This window comes from Bos indicus, chromosome 3 (genome assembly GCF_029378745.1).
Source record: "Bos indicus isolate NIAB-ARS_2022 breed Sahiwal x Tharparkar chromosome 3, NIAB-ARS_B.indTharparkar_mat_pri_1.0, whole genome shotgun sequence".
In the NCBI taxonomy this organism is placed as follows: domain Eukaryota; kingdom Metazoa; phylum Chordata; class Mammalia; order Artiodactyla; family Bovidae; genus Bos; species Bos indicus.
The window spans coordinates 88959925-88976103 of NC_091762.1; the positions used below are offsets into that span (position 1 = coordinate 88959925).

At 41.1% G+C, this 16179-nt stretch overlaps 1 protein-coding gene and 1 pseudogene across 1 annotated transcript in view; one reads left to right on the forward strand and one right to left on the reverse strand.

Annotated features, from left to right (window-relative positions):
• Nucleotides 1–16179, forward strand: part of DAB1 (DAB adaptor protein 1) — a 1468439-nt gene that overhangs the window by 1022196 nt on the left and 430064 nt on the right. The gene's annotated exons all lie outside the window — the stretch shown is intronic.
• The window catches only part of LOC109556865 (small ribosomal subunit protein eS6-like), a 43395-nt pseudogene continuing 35071 nt past the window's right edge, over nt 7856–16179 (reverse strand).

Consider the following 16179-nt stretch of genomic DNA (forward strand, 5'->3'; position numbering starts at 1 on the left):
CAGTCAGGATCTTTACTAGTAGTGCCACCTGGGAAGCCCAGACTTTAAAATGGTCTGCATAAAAAAAAAACTTAAAAAAAGAGAGGGAGACCCTTGCTCCTCCTCCTCCTCCCTTCCTTCCTGTCTTCCTCCTATGGTTACCATTCAGTGAGCCCCACTGGAAGTTAGTTGCCCAGAAAACCTGGGAGATGTAGTTGGGACCAGCTTTCTACTACACTCAACAGTGTGGGGAGGGGAATGGCCAAGAGTGGATCTGAGAGAAACAGGCAAAGGACTAGTTCATATGCTAGGGAAATAAATCTCTTATAGCAGCATTTATTAATATTTCAGAGCTAAAGGGAAACAATGTAGTTCCTTCTCTTTCCCCTCCTCCCACCCTACCCCATCCAGCCTCTCTTGTAGAAAACTGAGAGTGACTCCACTGGCAACTGAATCTCTGTCTTGCCAGGGTGAACTGTGCTAGTGTCGGGTGTTTGGGCGGCCTATGGAGCAGGACAGCAGAGTAGGACTACAGGGCTCTAAAAAAAAAAAAAAAAAAACTCAGTTTTTTTTGTTGTTGTTAAATAATTCATTTAGTGGCAAAATCTGTCCTGACCTGAAGTGTCCTGAAGATCCTTAGAATCTTTAGTGATCTGTGAATAGTCTTACTGTGAATGGCTCTAGAAGCATCAGTGAATTTGATTACAGGGTACCACCCCAAACCGAGCTAGGGGTATTATAGATAAAAGGTAAATGTATGGCATAATAAAGTCTGCCTTTCTAGAAAGCAAAATAATATCTGTATTATGAACATAGAAGACCCCAGGGTATTTGGATAAGGTATTGTGACCCTGTATTTTAACATGGCAGAGGGAGACTGAATGACGATGTGGCCCAATAAAATGCAGTTCTTAGTGCTGATGGCAGGCAGCGCAGCCCCTCTGGAGTCATGGAATGCCCAGGCTGGATGTGTTCCTGAGGTTCAGAAGAACTGCCCACTCATTCTGTGGATGAGATATCTATCGCTTAGGCTGGAGACCTGGACAGCTTGTCACAGAGTCACCAAGGAGTGAATCGTGGAGCTGGAACCATTTATTGCCCCTGTGCAGTGAATGAGTTTTAGTGAGTGAGTTTTAGGTCTGGTTCTTTGGCTACTTAAACATTTAAATACTTGACATTGAGATAGAATGAAGGAAGCCAGAAAGTGAAATATATAGGTAAATCCAAACACACACACACACACACACACTTTCTCTCTATCTCCAGAGATCTTCACCTTTGATCTTCAGAGCACTCCTATCTGATAGACAGGAAGGCTCTTACTGGCCCCATTTTATAGGTGGTCAAACCAGAGAGACTTGGCTAATGATTAGCTCTGTGGCCACAGACAAGACCATGAACTGTCTGAGCTTCAGTGGAAAAATGGGTTCCTACATGGCTGTTTTGTAAATCAAAAGAACTGACACTTAGGGAAATTCCCTGGTAGTCCAGTGATTAGGACTCTGTCTATGCTTTCACTTATGAGCGTGGGTCCAAGTTCAATCCCAGATAGGGAGATGAAGATCCCACAAGTCACATGGCATACCTTCCCCCACCCCACCCCCCGCCAAAAAAAGAGTGACACCTACAACACAATTAGGACTGTACCTGTGGCCACGCCAGCCTCTGTAGTTCCATTCTGCCTCCCCCTCAGACAAATAAAACAGATGGCATGGCCCCATAGCCATTGCCTTTGAAAAGGACCTGCTTCAGTGTAATGAAGGGAGTCCAGTGGCTGAATGACAGTAGACCTGCTCTCTCTCGGCCTTCTCTCTTTTTCTTCAGCTCTCAGAAGAGAGGCTTGAAATCAGTCATGGTTTGCTGTGACCTTGGTGGCTCCTATCATCTTCACAGGTCAGGAGACAATTTGATGTTTTGTTTCCTCCAAATCCAACTGGAAGGGAAGCCACCATGGCCACAAACACACTTTGCTGCAGAAAGCAACTTTCTTATCAGCACATGTGAGACTTTATCATAATTCAAGTTAGATGGCATAATAAAATATTTTCCCTTTTTTCTGAGTATTTTGCAAGATTAATAAAGCAGCATTCTTTGGGAATGTTTATTAATCCATAACTTACAGAAAACTCTAGAGAAAGGAGATAGGAAATATGTTCATAGGTGAAGACGTCAGGCATGCCACCACTAGGATTGAACTAGGCATACAGTATTCAGCTAGCTATCTTCTGGGTGTGTTCCTGGTTGCCGATGTGATGGTGGCTTTGTCTTGGAGATGATCTAAACAAGCAATTGTTCCCTTTTATTTTTTTTTAATCTGGAGGGTGTGAAAGAGGAAGTGGCAGCCTGTAGAATAATCCCAGTCCTCAGGGTGGAATCCTTTCTGTCCCCTTGCCTTCAGCTACACTAGTCACAAAAGCACGCTTTTGAGCCCCGGCTCTTTTGCTGCATGCAGTGGGTTTCTGCTGTTTTTTCAAATGGAGATGGTGGTGCTGGCACCAGTGGTGATGGTGACGATGAGGATGATGGGGATGAAGAGAATAATGGCTCCTTCTCTGTCCATGACAAGGAGTGATGGCTTATCGGAAAGGATCGTAGTACTTTATCACTTCATCCATTTACTCAGCATGTGTGAGCCCTTGCAAGATAGTGGTTGACTTTTTTTTTTTAGTCATAAAAAAGATAAGTTTCTTTCTTAAGATCCGAGATTAGTCCTGAAAGCACAAATAAATGGATAATAATATGGCTAAGTATGGCTACCAATAGTATTAGCTGTGGTGAAAAATAAGACAGAAGGATGGATTTTGCCAGGGTAGGGAAGGATCAGTATTTAAGCTAAGCATTCTGAAGGTGATCTGGAATTTGCTGATGAGTCTTTGGTGCAATAATTATGTTCTGAGTTCCATTCTGGGCCTATAATAGGGTGAACACGACAGAAACTCCAGTGGCCCACATTGCATGTACAGTCCACTGGGAAAATGTAAAACCAGCAAAGGCAGAAGGAGACACATAGATGGGGGCCCATGCCTAAGGTAGAGTGGGCACTGTATATACATTGGTACAGATGGATCACAATGTGAGGGGTAGGGGGAGTCAGGGAAAGTCAGTTGGTCAGGTAAACATGGCTAGTTCATGGAGCATCTTTTCACCAGCTGTTGGTTGGGAGGTTGTGGTTGGGTCAGTTCACTCACTCAGTCATTTCCGACTCTTTGCGACCCCATGGACTGCAGCACACCAGGGCTCCCTCTCCACCACCAACTCCCAGAGCTTGCTCAAACTCGTGTCCATCAAGTTGGTGATGCGATCCAACCATCCCATCCTCTGTCGTCCCCTTCTCCTCCTGTAGTTCAGTGAAGTGAAGTGAAGTGAATTCGCTCAGTCGTGTCAGACTCTTTGCGACCCTATCGACTGTAGCCTACCAGGCTCCTCTGTCCATGGGATTTTCCAGGCAACAGTCCTGGAATGGATTGCCATTTCCTTCTCCAGGGGATCTTCCCAACCCAGGGATCAAACCCAGGTCTCCCGCATTGTAGACAGACGCTTTACTATCTGAGCCACCAGGGAAGTCCAAGGATGACCAGTAGATGGTTCGGTAGATGGTGACAAGATAGACCTCACTTGCAGAGAGGATGCTTCTCTGCATCCCTCACTTCTCCTGTTGCCTGGATTCAAAGAGCAGTGCTTGGAGAAATACGGTTATGTTCATTTAGGTGAAACAAGGATTGTCAGGTGTGGTGTATTTTAATAGTCTTTCAGGTGTCCCTGTTACAAGCACTTCATGCTCAGGTGCCTGCAAGAGTCATGCAGTTGACATTAGCTGGTAGAATAGTCTGGAGTGGCGAGAGGGGATGCTAGGTAAGCCATTATTCAGCTCCAACTGATGGTTGCAATAAGAGAGTGCTGGACTAATGTAGCCTGGTCTTCAGTTTTTCCAAAAAAATCTAGAAACTTTTTTTCTTTTAATGAGAAGTACTTCTGTCCAAAAATTTGGCACTATATCAGTTTAAACAAATAACAACAAAAAAAAATGTGTGTAGGCAGAAGATAACTGGCCTATGGGCTTTTAGCTCATGAATTACCCATTGGTGAATTTTGGCCTATTCTTTATAATTAGCCTGTTATAGCTACATAAATCTCCCTCAGGTGGAAGTTCAGTCAGTAGACCAAGGAGTAAATTGGGGTTTTTTTGGTAAAGGAAAGTTTCTGCAAGACAGTTAAACAGTGGAAATTGGTTCTTATTTATTTCTGTGTGTTCCCTCAGTCTCCTTGTTTGTTGTTCTTGATCAGATGCTTCTGATACATGGTGAGGCTTTGTAAAACCAGTGTCCATGGCAATTCTGGTGTTTTCTTAGCTGTTCGTTGGGCAGCACTGGGCTTTGTATCTGTCTGTGTCTACAGCTGCCTTAATTAAGCTTGTTATGTGCTGCTACCAAGGCAAATCCCTGTAGTGAGTCAAATGAGTAGTTTTAGGGTCTGAAAATGACAGTGTTCTGTGGCTTTCTCATTGAGGGTTGAGACTCCCAGCCACTAAAATATGCACATTTCAAACCAGAGTGAGAACATGAGCAACTTAGTAGTTACTGTGGAATTGAGTGAATGTCATAAATATTTATTTATCTTTTTCATAACTGGCATAAAACTGTTAGGATATAAAAAAGTTGTTCACTATAAAAACAACAGAAAATTCATTGGCTATACATCTCCTGAATGCATGTATCTCTTTGGGTTTTCATTAGCGTCTAGCAATATACTTTGAGAAATTAGATTTGAACAGAAGCTTCAGCAGAATATGAAAGCTCCTTGTGTTCATAATTATCCTGTTTTCAGTAAGGATCCATTGCATACAGCAGTCTCCTTTAACCATATCGTGGCTGTGGTCAACTTTAATGAATGTTTCTTTCAAAAAAAAATTTTTTTTAAAGAAGCAATCTGTGTTTATTGGATTTGGAAAAAGCAAAAAAGTGTAAAAGAGAAAAACTGGAGTGGGTAGCCTATCCCTTCTCTGGGATCTTCCTGACCCAGGAATCAAGCTGGGGTCTCCTGCACTGCAGGTGGATTCTTTACCAGCTGAGCTACCAGGGAAGCCCAAAAGACAAAAAAGTCATATATAATATTTCTACCCAGAGGCAATCACTGTTAGTGTTTTTGAGTGGAAGATAAAGAGGCTGTGGTGTGAGGTCAGACCAGCATGGATTTTGATCCAGGTTCCTCCATTTCTTTAATCTTGCAACCTCTTATTTTTCTCATCTGTGAAATAGAAATAAAAATTGCATCTATTTTATCTGAAATGTTGATTATTAAACCAAATAATACCTATTAAGCATTTAGCACATTACTTGGCACATAGACAACACTTAAAAGTGAGCTGTAATATTTTCTGTTCTTATTGCTGTAAACATTTTACCTTGTGGAGTTCATTAAAAATAATCATCAAAACAGCATTTTTTTCTTGCAAAATAAAACATCCAGTGTTCCCATATCTCTTCAAAATATACTAAATGTCCTTCCCTCGAGTGGTACACAGTAGATTCTGTGTTTTTATATTATTTTATAAATACAGCTTATTTATAATGTGTTAGCCTCAGGTGTATAGCAAATTAATTCAGTTATGTGTCTATACACATATATATACACACATATATGTATACATATATTTGTATGTTCTTTTTCAGATTCTGTTCCATTATAGGTTTATTTCAAGATACTGAATATAGATTCCTGTGATATACAGTCCTTGCTGTTCATATATTTTAGACATAGTTGTATATATCTGTTAAACCCAAATTCCTGATTTACCTCCACTCTATCCCCTCTGTTAACAAGTTTGTTTTCTAGCCTGTGAGTCTTTTTCTGTGTTGGAAGTAAGTTCATTTATATCATTTTTTAGACTCCACATATAAATTGTGTTATGTTTGTCATTCCCTGCTGACTTCACTGAATATTTGAATCTCGAGGTCCATCTACGTTGCTGCAAATGGCGTTATTTCATGCTTTTTCATGGCTGAGTAATATTCCATTGCATGGACACACCACATCTTCTTTATCCACGCCTCTGTCGATGAACGTTTAGGTTGCTTCCTTGTCCTAGCTATTGTAAGTAGTGCTGCTATGAACATGGGGTGCGTGTATTTTTTCAGTTTAGAATTCTCTCTGGATATATGCCCAGAAGTGGGATTGCTGGATCACATGGCAACTCTAGTTTTTAAGGAACCTCCATGTTGTTCTCCATAGTGGCTGTACCAGTTTACATTCCCACCAGCAGTGGCAGAGGGTTCCCTTTTCTCCACATCTGCTCCAGCATTTATTATTTGTAGACTTTTTAATGACGACCATTCTGACTGGTGTGAAGTGATACCTCATTGTAGTTTTAATTTGCATTTCTGCAATAATGAGTGCTATTGAATACCTTTTCACATGCCTGTTGCCCATCTGTATGTTTTCTTGGGAGAAATGTCTATCCAGATGTCGTCTTTAAGTTATATAATATTTCATTAGCATGCCTGTATCAACATTTAGCTTTTCTCCTTGTATATTTAAGTTGTTGCTCACTCTTTTTAAACATAAATAACTCTTTGATGAGTATCTTCTTTCATCAACCTTATGCAGCAGCTTGATTTTCTCATTAGCATAGTGACTGCCTCCCACATCTGGAAATGGGCAGAATTCCTGCCAGCATTCTCCATTGAAACTGTTGGTGATGAGGGAGATGGTCTTTGCACTGTCCAGTATAGTAGCTGCAAGGTACACATGGCTCTGAGCATTTGAAATGTAACTAGCATGACTGAGAAACTGAATTGAAAATTTTAACATTATTTAATTTTAGTTTAAATTATCTTATAGAGTGGGTGGCTGCCATATTGGACTGTGTGGACTTACATTGTTCTGATTCAAAGAGTAGAGTGTATTTAGGCTGGGATTTTGTTTTTCAGACAGACATCCATAGACTAGCTTTGTTTTTTGATCTCTGGTACAGTCTCAAGATACGTGTTTTCCCTCTCTATGTGTCTCTATTTTGACAGGGAATGGTGTAGGGTGCCTCACATGCCTGTTGCCACGTTAAGTTAGAAGTCTGAGTTGATACTTAAATATGGGCTGCTTATAGTGACTTCCTTCTAAACAATACAGTGTAGAATGGGGATAAAAAAGAGTGACTTTACGATGGCAAAACCTGACAGACAGTACATCAACCAGGTGATTGAGGTTAATACCAACCGGAATGAGTTGTGTTGATTGTATTTACCCTTGATATGATGTGATGAAGATGGTACTTCACCTCTTCAGTCTTCCTTGCCAGAACACATAACCCCAGTCTAATTATGACAAATCCCACTTGAGGGACGTTCTGTAAAATACTCAACCAGTACTTCCTAAAGCTGTCAGGGTCATCAAAAATAAGCAAAGTCTGAGAACTGTCAAAGTCACGAGTTATAATGGCTAAGTGTTACATGATACCATGGGTGAGATCCTAGAACAAGGAGTAAGAAAAAGGACATTACATAGCAACTAAGGAAATAATAAAATGTGGACTTTTGTTAATAATAATGTACTGCTTCACCAGTTGGTGCATTAATTGCAACAAATGTACTAGTGTAAGTTAGTTGAAAATGTTGACTCTGTGAGGACTCCTCAGGTTGCCAGTGACAGGAATCTAGCTTAGTATGACTTCAGTCTAAAAGGGAGTTTCTCTGCTCTCATAACCAAGAGGAGGGGTGTAGTCTGGCCTCAGACATGGTTAGAGCTGAGTGCCCCGTTGGCTCTGTTTCTCCATTGCCAGCTTGACTTTCTCTGTGTTGGCTTTGTTAGAAGCCTCCTCCTCAGCAGTGGCAGAGACGGCCCCTAGCCATCCAGACTTACATCCTTCTGGCTTAGCAACCCCGACTCAAGGGAAGAAGGCTTTTCCCCAGTAGAGCGGCAGAACATTCTGGGGCTGGTACACAAGGGACTTGTTCTGATTCCTGAATTCATCTCTGTGGTCAGGGCTGGGGAGGTCAAATTTCTGCCCATTGGCCAGTACTGGGCCTGAGGCCCACCTATAAAGCCAGAGGGTGGGGTGGGTCAGGCCCACGAAACTGTTGGGTTGGCCAAAAGGTTCTTTTCGTGTTTTTTGATAACATCTTACAGAAAAACCTGAACAAACTTCTTGGCCAGCTCAATACATGAACTGAAATTGAGATGAGTGGATGCAGACACAGGTTACTCACTTGCTGCTCACTGCACTGTTCTTTTGGAGAAGGCAATGGCACCCCACTCCAGTACTCTTGCCTGGAAAATCCCATGGACGGAGGAGCCTGGTAGGCTGCAGTCCATGGGGTCGCTAAGAGTCGGACACGACTGAGCAACTGCACTTTGACTTTTCACTTTCACGCATTGGAGAAGGAAATGGCAACCGACTCTAGTATTCTTGCCTAGAGAATCGCAAGGATGGGGCAGCCTGGTGGCCTGCCGTCAATGGGGTCGCACAGAGTCGGACACGACTGAAGTGACTTAGCAGCAGCAGCTGCAGTACTGTTCTTTGAAGCATTTTTTAGTTCCCCTGATTCTCTTCTTAGGAAAAGCCAGTTTGTCAGGGAGAGTGAAGGTTTTCTGTCCTGTGAGTTCCTGTCAATTCACCTAGCTGGCTTCTGTCACTTAATGGGACCATTCCCCTACCCAGAGGAGGGTTCGTAGATGCCTTCCAATTATGAAAGCACTGGGATGTTGGGATTCTGTCTGGTCTTGCTCTGCCTGTGTTTATGACAGTGTGCTCACTAGTTAATTCTTCCCCTCTCAAAAGTAGGTAACTATGCCCCAGAGAGTTAACAAGGTAAGTAAATCGATGCATCTATTGTGATTATTCTTCTTTATGAATAAGACAAAAGATATATTGCCTAAGCCCCTTCCTAGAAGTATCTGAATCAAAGCTGATGGGATTTGCATGTCAGACTCCAGATAATCTAGGAATCTGGTAGCAAGTGGGCACTTCAGTCCCCAGCTGGTATATTGAAGCAATATCTTGGGACTTATGAGTGTAATTAAACCATGCCTATTAGTAATTACAAAAAGGGAGACTCACTGCCCTTAAACGTGACTGTAACATATTAGATCTTCATAAAAGCAGGAAGCTATTTATTTTCATCTGCGAAGTCCATGTAGAAAATATTTTATTAATACTCCAATTTTCTGATTCAGCCTTTGTATCATAAAACTATGGTGACTCTAAACAGTTTCCTTTTTACTGCTTGTGCTCAGCCTCATAAGAGACGTTGAAATTTTGTAGCACGTTCATGGCAATTTTCCTTTAAACTATACAGCATAAAGCATATCAGCAAATTAATATTCCCTGCCTGTAAGATGAGATTGACCTCATAGGTGTAAGTTCATTTCTTGTCCTAACATCTACTGTACTGTGAAATTAGGGGTCTTTATCTATCTATATATTTTTACTTCATTTTGATTGTGGCAAAAGTGGCGGTAAGGACCTCAATCCAGATATTGTGTCACTCTAACCTATTATCCATTTTTAACTAGTTAGTCATTATTGTGTAAAGATGCAGGCAGTGTCAGGAGCACAATTTGTGTTTTTCTTTTTTTTATTTTTTAGTGCTTTTTCATTCCAGGTAGAATCATAGACAAGCTCTCTATATGTCAAAGGGGCTGAAAGCATGGAGTCCAGTCTTAGGAAAATTCTGTGGGCACCTTCACTGAGGCACCTGTGCTGAATTGAGTTACCTGTGCAGGTAAAAGAAATGAGGTGCTAACAGGCTGTGTAGGACGTGATGGGACACATGGATTATGTTATTAGGTGCATTTGATGATCTGGTGTCATTGAACTATACTTACTTCTCTGGACCTGCATATTCTCAGGTGAGAAAGAAGGCTTTGATGATTCATCTCTAAGATCCACTGGAAATCTCTGATTTTATACACCCTGAATCTTTGTTTATGTGGAATAATACCTAATGATTCTTGGGTAGTTTAGGGAACACACACACTCTCGTTCTCTGCCTCAAATCTCTTCCAGATTCCCTTGATGGAGGCTCTGTCCTTCTCTGTTCTTATTGTACTTTCACACATGAGATTGTATGTCTCAGACTGATTGGGTTTTGGTATCTTGGCTTCCCTACAAGGCTCTGATTTCCTTGAGGGAAGGTGCTTTTTAAAAAATCTGTCTTCTCATATATGAAAAGTATTTTGCAGTGAGACAGTCAATAAATATTTTGCAACCGTATCTTAGAGATCATACAGGGAAAGACAAAAACAAATACAGATATGCCTGAAACAGCAAAGGGTTCCTATACAGTTGTAAAATTGCTTAGATATTAATACTTAGGCCATGTAAAGTAAATTCAGTAGTTTCTCTGGCAGATTTCATTTTAATGTGTATGAAATGCCAAATGTTTGCAGTCTGGTGGAGAGGTAAATCATTTCATTCCTATAATAGAATACTTTTATACATTTCCGATTACTCAGCGTCTTATGGTGGGGCCATGCTATGTTACTTCCCATCTTGTCAAAATGCGGCCTTTTGGGTGGTAAGGTCATTCTTGTGCTTTTAAGAAAGAAAAGAGAGCTCCCACCGTCCTCACCAGGGTTTTGATGTTTCGAAATTGTTTTTGCATGGAGAGCCAGTCTGCAGAGCAAGACAATGTGAATACATCTCCTCAAATCAATGAGAATTGCGCTGTCCTCTAGAAAATTAGGTTTGAGCCACATCAACATCAGTGCCTGAGACTGAATAAATCCCATTTCGTGATTGCCCCATGTATGAATTGTGTAATGTGTCTAGATGGGCACAGCTATGATTGCCTCCCTTTCCCCGGCGTTACTAAATGGTAATGCAGCGGATTCATGTGACGAGAAGTGTCTCAAATAAACAGCCCCAGCCACATGAGATAATTTAGGGCCTGCACTCAGGAAGTCTCCATGGACCAGTGTAAGAGGTGACTGTTAACCAGAGACAGTAGGAAAAAGTCTCTGTGGCTTCTTTTCTTTTCTGGTTTTTTTTTTAAGGCAGATTTTGGCATGGAGTACTTCAGTAGTCTTGTTTAATACAGACTCATAGGTACGTTGACCATATTTTTGGATAGAACCTTTGGTTTGCTGCTTCCAGCTGTGGAGTCCATGGGCAAATCAGGTGAACTTTCATAACTTTTGTACATTCAGCTGCTTGAAATAAATGCCAACTATGTGCCAAGCACTGTTTTACATAGAAAGGGTGGGAGGGTGAGGTGTTTAGAAAGAAAACAGTTCTACAGACTGAAAGCCTGCTGTTTTTGTTTTTTGTTTTTTCATTCTTTCCACCTTGGGTGTTGAAAAATTAACCTGAAAAATAAATGCTCCAACACTGAGGCGCAGTCCTGATTTCTTGCACAGGTTTGCCGATGCTGAGAGGTGGTGTTTCAGGTGATGGTCATACCAGGAGGGGAGCTCTTGCACTAGTGTCAAACACTAGTGTTGTTTTAAGTTTGAAAGAAATTTAAATGATCATTCCCAAGGCCCTCTTGGCTCTAATCCAGTAAAAACTACCCATACAGTAAGTGCTGGACAAAGGCAGACACATGGTCAGTGAGCGAGTACCCCAAGCACTGGGGAAGTAAGGCAGGCTGTTGTACTCCCACACTATTTTAAAGCAGTTACTTTTTTCAGTTTGACTGTAGCTCCTGACATCTTAGACTTGCTGCTGAGTTTTCATAACAAGGCAGGAACCTTGGAGTTAATTCAGTCCATGTGGTTTATTACGGCTTGAGCTGATGTGTATTATTTTTCTACCTTGAATATGAATGATGAGCTTTCCTGGGGAAGCAACAATAAATTTGGTCCAAGGTATGCAGCTTACTAGCTAAGTGACCTTGGGTGAGTTTTTTACTTTTCTTGGCCTCACTTTTTTTTATCTGTAAAATGGGGTATTCTCATCTTTCACATTCTGGGATATCTGGATAGGATTCTTCTACTTCCATGATTGCTAGACCAGTGAACTGAGGGAGAGGCATTTGAGTCATGGGTGCTTTATAGATTACTGGTATTCTCAGACTTGGCCCACTTCTAAAGCATATGCATATTACCCGAGTAAATATGCCTGTCAGTGTTCTGATTTATTTCACAAAATGACATAAGCCTAGAATCTCAGGCTTGAATTAATATTAAAATGTTATTTAATTAGGACATTCCCCTTTGGAGAGCAGGAAACTATGCTGTCTGTCCATTTATCATGTTATTCTCTTAACTCAGCATTTATTAATCTTAAGCACCTGTAGGCTTGTTGCTATTCATTGAGCTAAGAAAACAAAGATAAGATTCAGTCTCTGTCTATAAATCTCTCCTCATCCTCCAAGAAGGAAAACGAATTTTGTACTCGAAGCCAATCACTCTTCATTTTATTGCCTTTTGGATTTTGTGTGGCTGGAAAGATGTTTATGTTGTGTTGGTGATCCCAGTAGAAAAGAAGGGAGGAAAAGGTTTCTCAACTCTGCCTGTTGCATACAGCTTTAATTATCTCAAACTTAAACTAAGGATGGAACTGGAGGAAAGAATTGTGAGAAAGCTTCTTTATAAACAAAAGCCCCACCAGGAGGCAGACAGCATTTTCCGGGATAAAGGACTTCAACATTGGATGAGCACATTCAAAACTATGACCCACCTTCAAGTCAGTGTTCAAAGGAAGTAAAAGGCCACACAGAAAATGAGATGTAATTGGGCACCCCATGGGGAGGGGACAGAACCCAGGAAGCCTTGAAAAGCCTCAGTGTGGCCAGTCCCCCAGCCCAGAGCCAACGTCTCCAGCTTTCCTGACAGAAGCAGGCATTTGTGTAGTTAAGACATTCAGAGCTGTGAAACAAAGGCGAGAGGCTTTTGCCTCTGACTTGTAAACATGGGGTGTTTTGCTTTGCATTTTAAGATAGAAAAGAAGTTTTCTTAACAACTCCCAAGTCAAATGTTGGAAGTGCAAAGGGCCATTCGTAGTTGAGGAGAAGTATGTGAGATGTCAGTTAACATACTGACTGTTTTTCAGAAAGGCTTCCAGAAAGGAGAAAAATTCCAAAACAAACAAACAAAAAATAGTTATATCACTTGCATCATTAAAAACCCATTTTCTACTGGTTTCTGTTATCTTGTTTTTCCCCACCACTGCCTGCCGAGCTCCTCGTCATCCATCAAAGCCCTGGTTCATTGCCCTCCCCTCTCTGAGGCCTTCCTAGGTTTTCTCAATCTGAACAGATGGCTCTCCTGATCACGCTCCATGGCACCAGCATTAGGTCTTATATTCTAGGTGTTCAGATACAGGATGGTCACCTCCATAAGACTCTGTACCTCAAGCACAGTAACCATGTCTCTTTCTCTTTATAATCTTCTCCCCTGCCTTAGGATCCTACTCAAAGAGGGCACTCGGTAATGTTAACTGAATGAATGAATGAATGTAAAACCTTCAATATCCAGTGCTTCTGGTAAACGTGGACAGTCACCACATAGAAGTGGTTTTTTGCGTGAACAGTTTCAGCAGGGATTGAGAGAAGGTGGACCAAGTATGCCATCTAGTTTGGCAGATACTACAGAGACCAAAGAGCCAGTGTGCCAGGCTTAAAACAGATCTTCAGGCCTGGGAAGTGTTGATTGAGTCAACCAAGGTGAGATTTGAAAGAGCTAAATGCAGAGTCTTGGACTTATGTGCAAATCATTAATATTAATTAATGATTAATATTAATAAAAGAGAATGTAGTGGATATCTAGCTGTTCTTAAGGAGATGGGGGAGGAAGAATTGATTTAATACATGTACGGATGTGAAAGTTGGACCATGAAGGAGGCTGAGCGTCAAAGAATTGATGCTTTCAAACTGTGATGTTGGAGAGAACTCTTGCGAGTCCTTTGGACTGCAAGGAGATCCAATCAGTCAATCCTAAAGGAAATCAATCCCGAATATTCACTGAAAAGACTGGTGCTAAAGCTCTAGTACTTTGGCCTCCTGATGAGAAGAGCTGACTCATTGGAAAAGACCCTGATGCTGGGAAAGATTGAAGGCAGGAGGAGAAGGGAACAACAGAGGATGAGACAGTTGGATGATATCACTAACTCGATGGACATGAATTTGGAGCAAGCTCCAGGAGATAGTGAAGGACAGAGAACCTGGTGTGCTATGTAGTTCATGGGGTCACAAAGAGTCAGATATGACTGAGAGACTGAAAAACAACAAACAACAATACATTTCACCAGTAGTCTACTAGAGATGCCTGATCACTCTCAGGGTAGATTAATAGAAGTATTTGGTACTGAAAGAAAAAGTTGAGTTTTTGTCCCTATTCTCTGGAGGGTCAGTTGGAAGTTAAGTGTAGACACATCTGCCTCACATAAACTCCGTGAACGTGGCATGGTGTCTTCTGTCTCAGCTGTTTTCCCCAGAGCCCAGCACCAAGCACGGAATGTAGTAGATTAGATAAAGTGTTGGTGGTATGGGAATTGATCACACCAAAGTGTATCTGGAGAAAGAATGTTGAATGATCAAAAAAAAAAAAAGAGCTATTCCTCAAAAATTATAAAAAAATAATAGAAGCAACCAGAGAGATTTCTGCTTTGAAACGTGTTTGTTGGCAGGGATGGGTGTATCGGGGGAGGGTGGAGTGTAATCACGTCTTCAAGTATTTTAAACATTGCTGTGGGGGATGGATATTAGAATTCTTCTGTTTATTATCAAAGCAGTGGAGGTTAGAAAAAGCAAGTTTTGGCTCAAGGAATTTTCTGAGTGTGAAATCATATGTGATCATGTATTTGATCCCTTTCTCAAGTTTTACAGGCTGAAAAAATTGAGGTAATGGGGTGCTATAGATGACTGGATAATCCCACATTGGATAGGGGAATTGAAAATAGTGATGTCTGGATCCTTCTAATTCTAGAATCTTATGATTTCTATACAGTAACGGTCCTTTGTGACCTCAGGGAAAAAATGGGGACAAAAATGGTATCTCTTAGGGATGTTCTAACTGCCGGTATAGAGACAGATAGCAAATACTTGTTAGTAATTTAAGGACTGGACTCCTCTAATGAACATTGCAGGCACCCTACAGCTGAAAATGCTACGTGACACAGTTATGCATTTCTCACCTGGCTTGTTTGGCATAGAAATGTGAGGTTAAACGGACTTTTCCAAAACCTGTGTCTAATGTTTTGAGTGTCCAAACTTTTCTTGTGCTTCACTGACAGCAAATAGAATAAGATGGTGTCTCAAAGCCTACTAAACTGCAGTGGACATTTTCTGAGTCACCCCAGATCTCTAGGTGCTTTGTTCTTGCTGTGTCTGTGCCTCACCACCTTATACCTTATTAACATACTTCAGTTGGTTTGACCTGACAAGAAGTAACCCTAGCCCGCTTTCTTCCTTTACCTTGTGTTTCATCTTGCCCACATGTTCTGCTTTCTATTTACCTTATTTGTCAGTCTACTCCTCCATACCCATTTCCCCTTTGATCCCTGTCCTTGGGATCTGTTGACTCCTTCATTAGTGACATATGGTAAAACCAGAGGTTGGTAGCAGGAAACTATCTTTCAGAAACTTGATGTTTCTGAAAATTGAGTCAAGCAGACTCTGTATTTAAGAATGCTCTTCCAGGATGATAGAACACCTGTGGTTCTTTCCAGTTCCTCAAGTCGTGCTAGCCACATCTCAAGGGATCACTTGTGTTATGTGGCTGGTGGCTACCTTAGTAGAGCTACAGAATGTATCATTTCCATCATCACAGAGAATTCTTTTAGATACACACGACTATACACAAAACAGATAACCAACAATGACTTACTGTATGTCACCAGGGACTATACTCAATATTTTGTAATAACCTATAAGGGAAAAGAATCTGAAAAATAATGTGTGTGTGTGTAACTAAATCACTTTGCTATACACCTGAAACTAACACAACATTGTAAATCAACTATATTTCAATAAAAATAAAGTGCTTGGGATAACTGTTATGAGACCCAAGAATAGATTGAACCAGACATGGGTTCAATGCTGGTTATTTTATAGTTGGCAAGGTTACTTTCTGGCCTCCCAATTTCTTCATCTGCAAAATGGAAATACTAAATTTTTACATGCAAGATTGTTCTGGAGATTAAATGCAGTATCATGTCAAGCAGTTCTTGTCCTGGAGTAATGGCTTAAGGAAAATTGATTTATTCCTGCTTTAAGTTACCAGTGATATGTGGTATCCAGTTTGATAGCTGAGAGGCAGTTTGCAAGG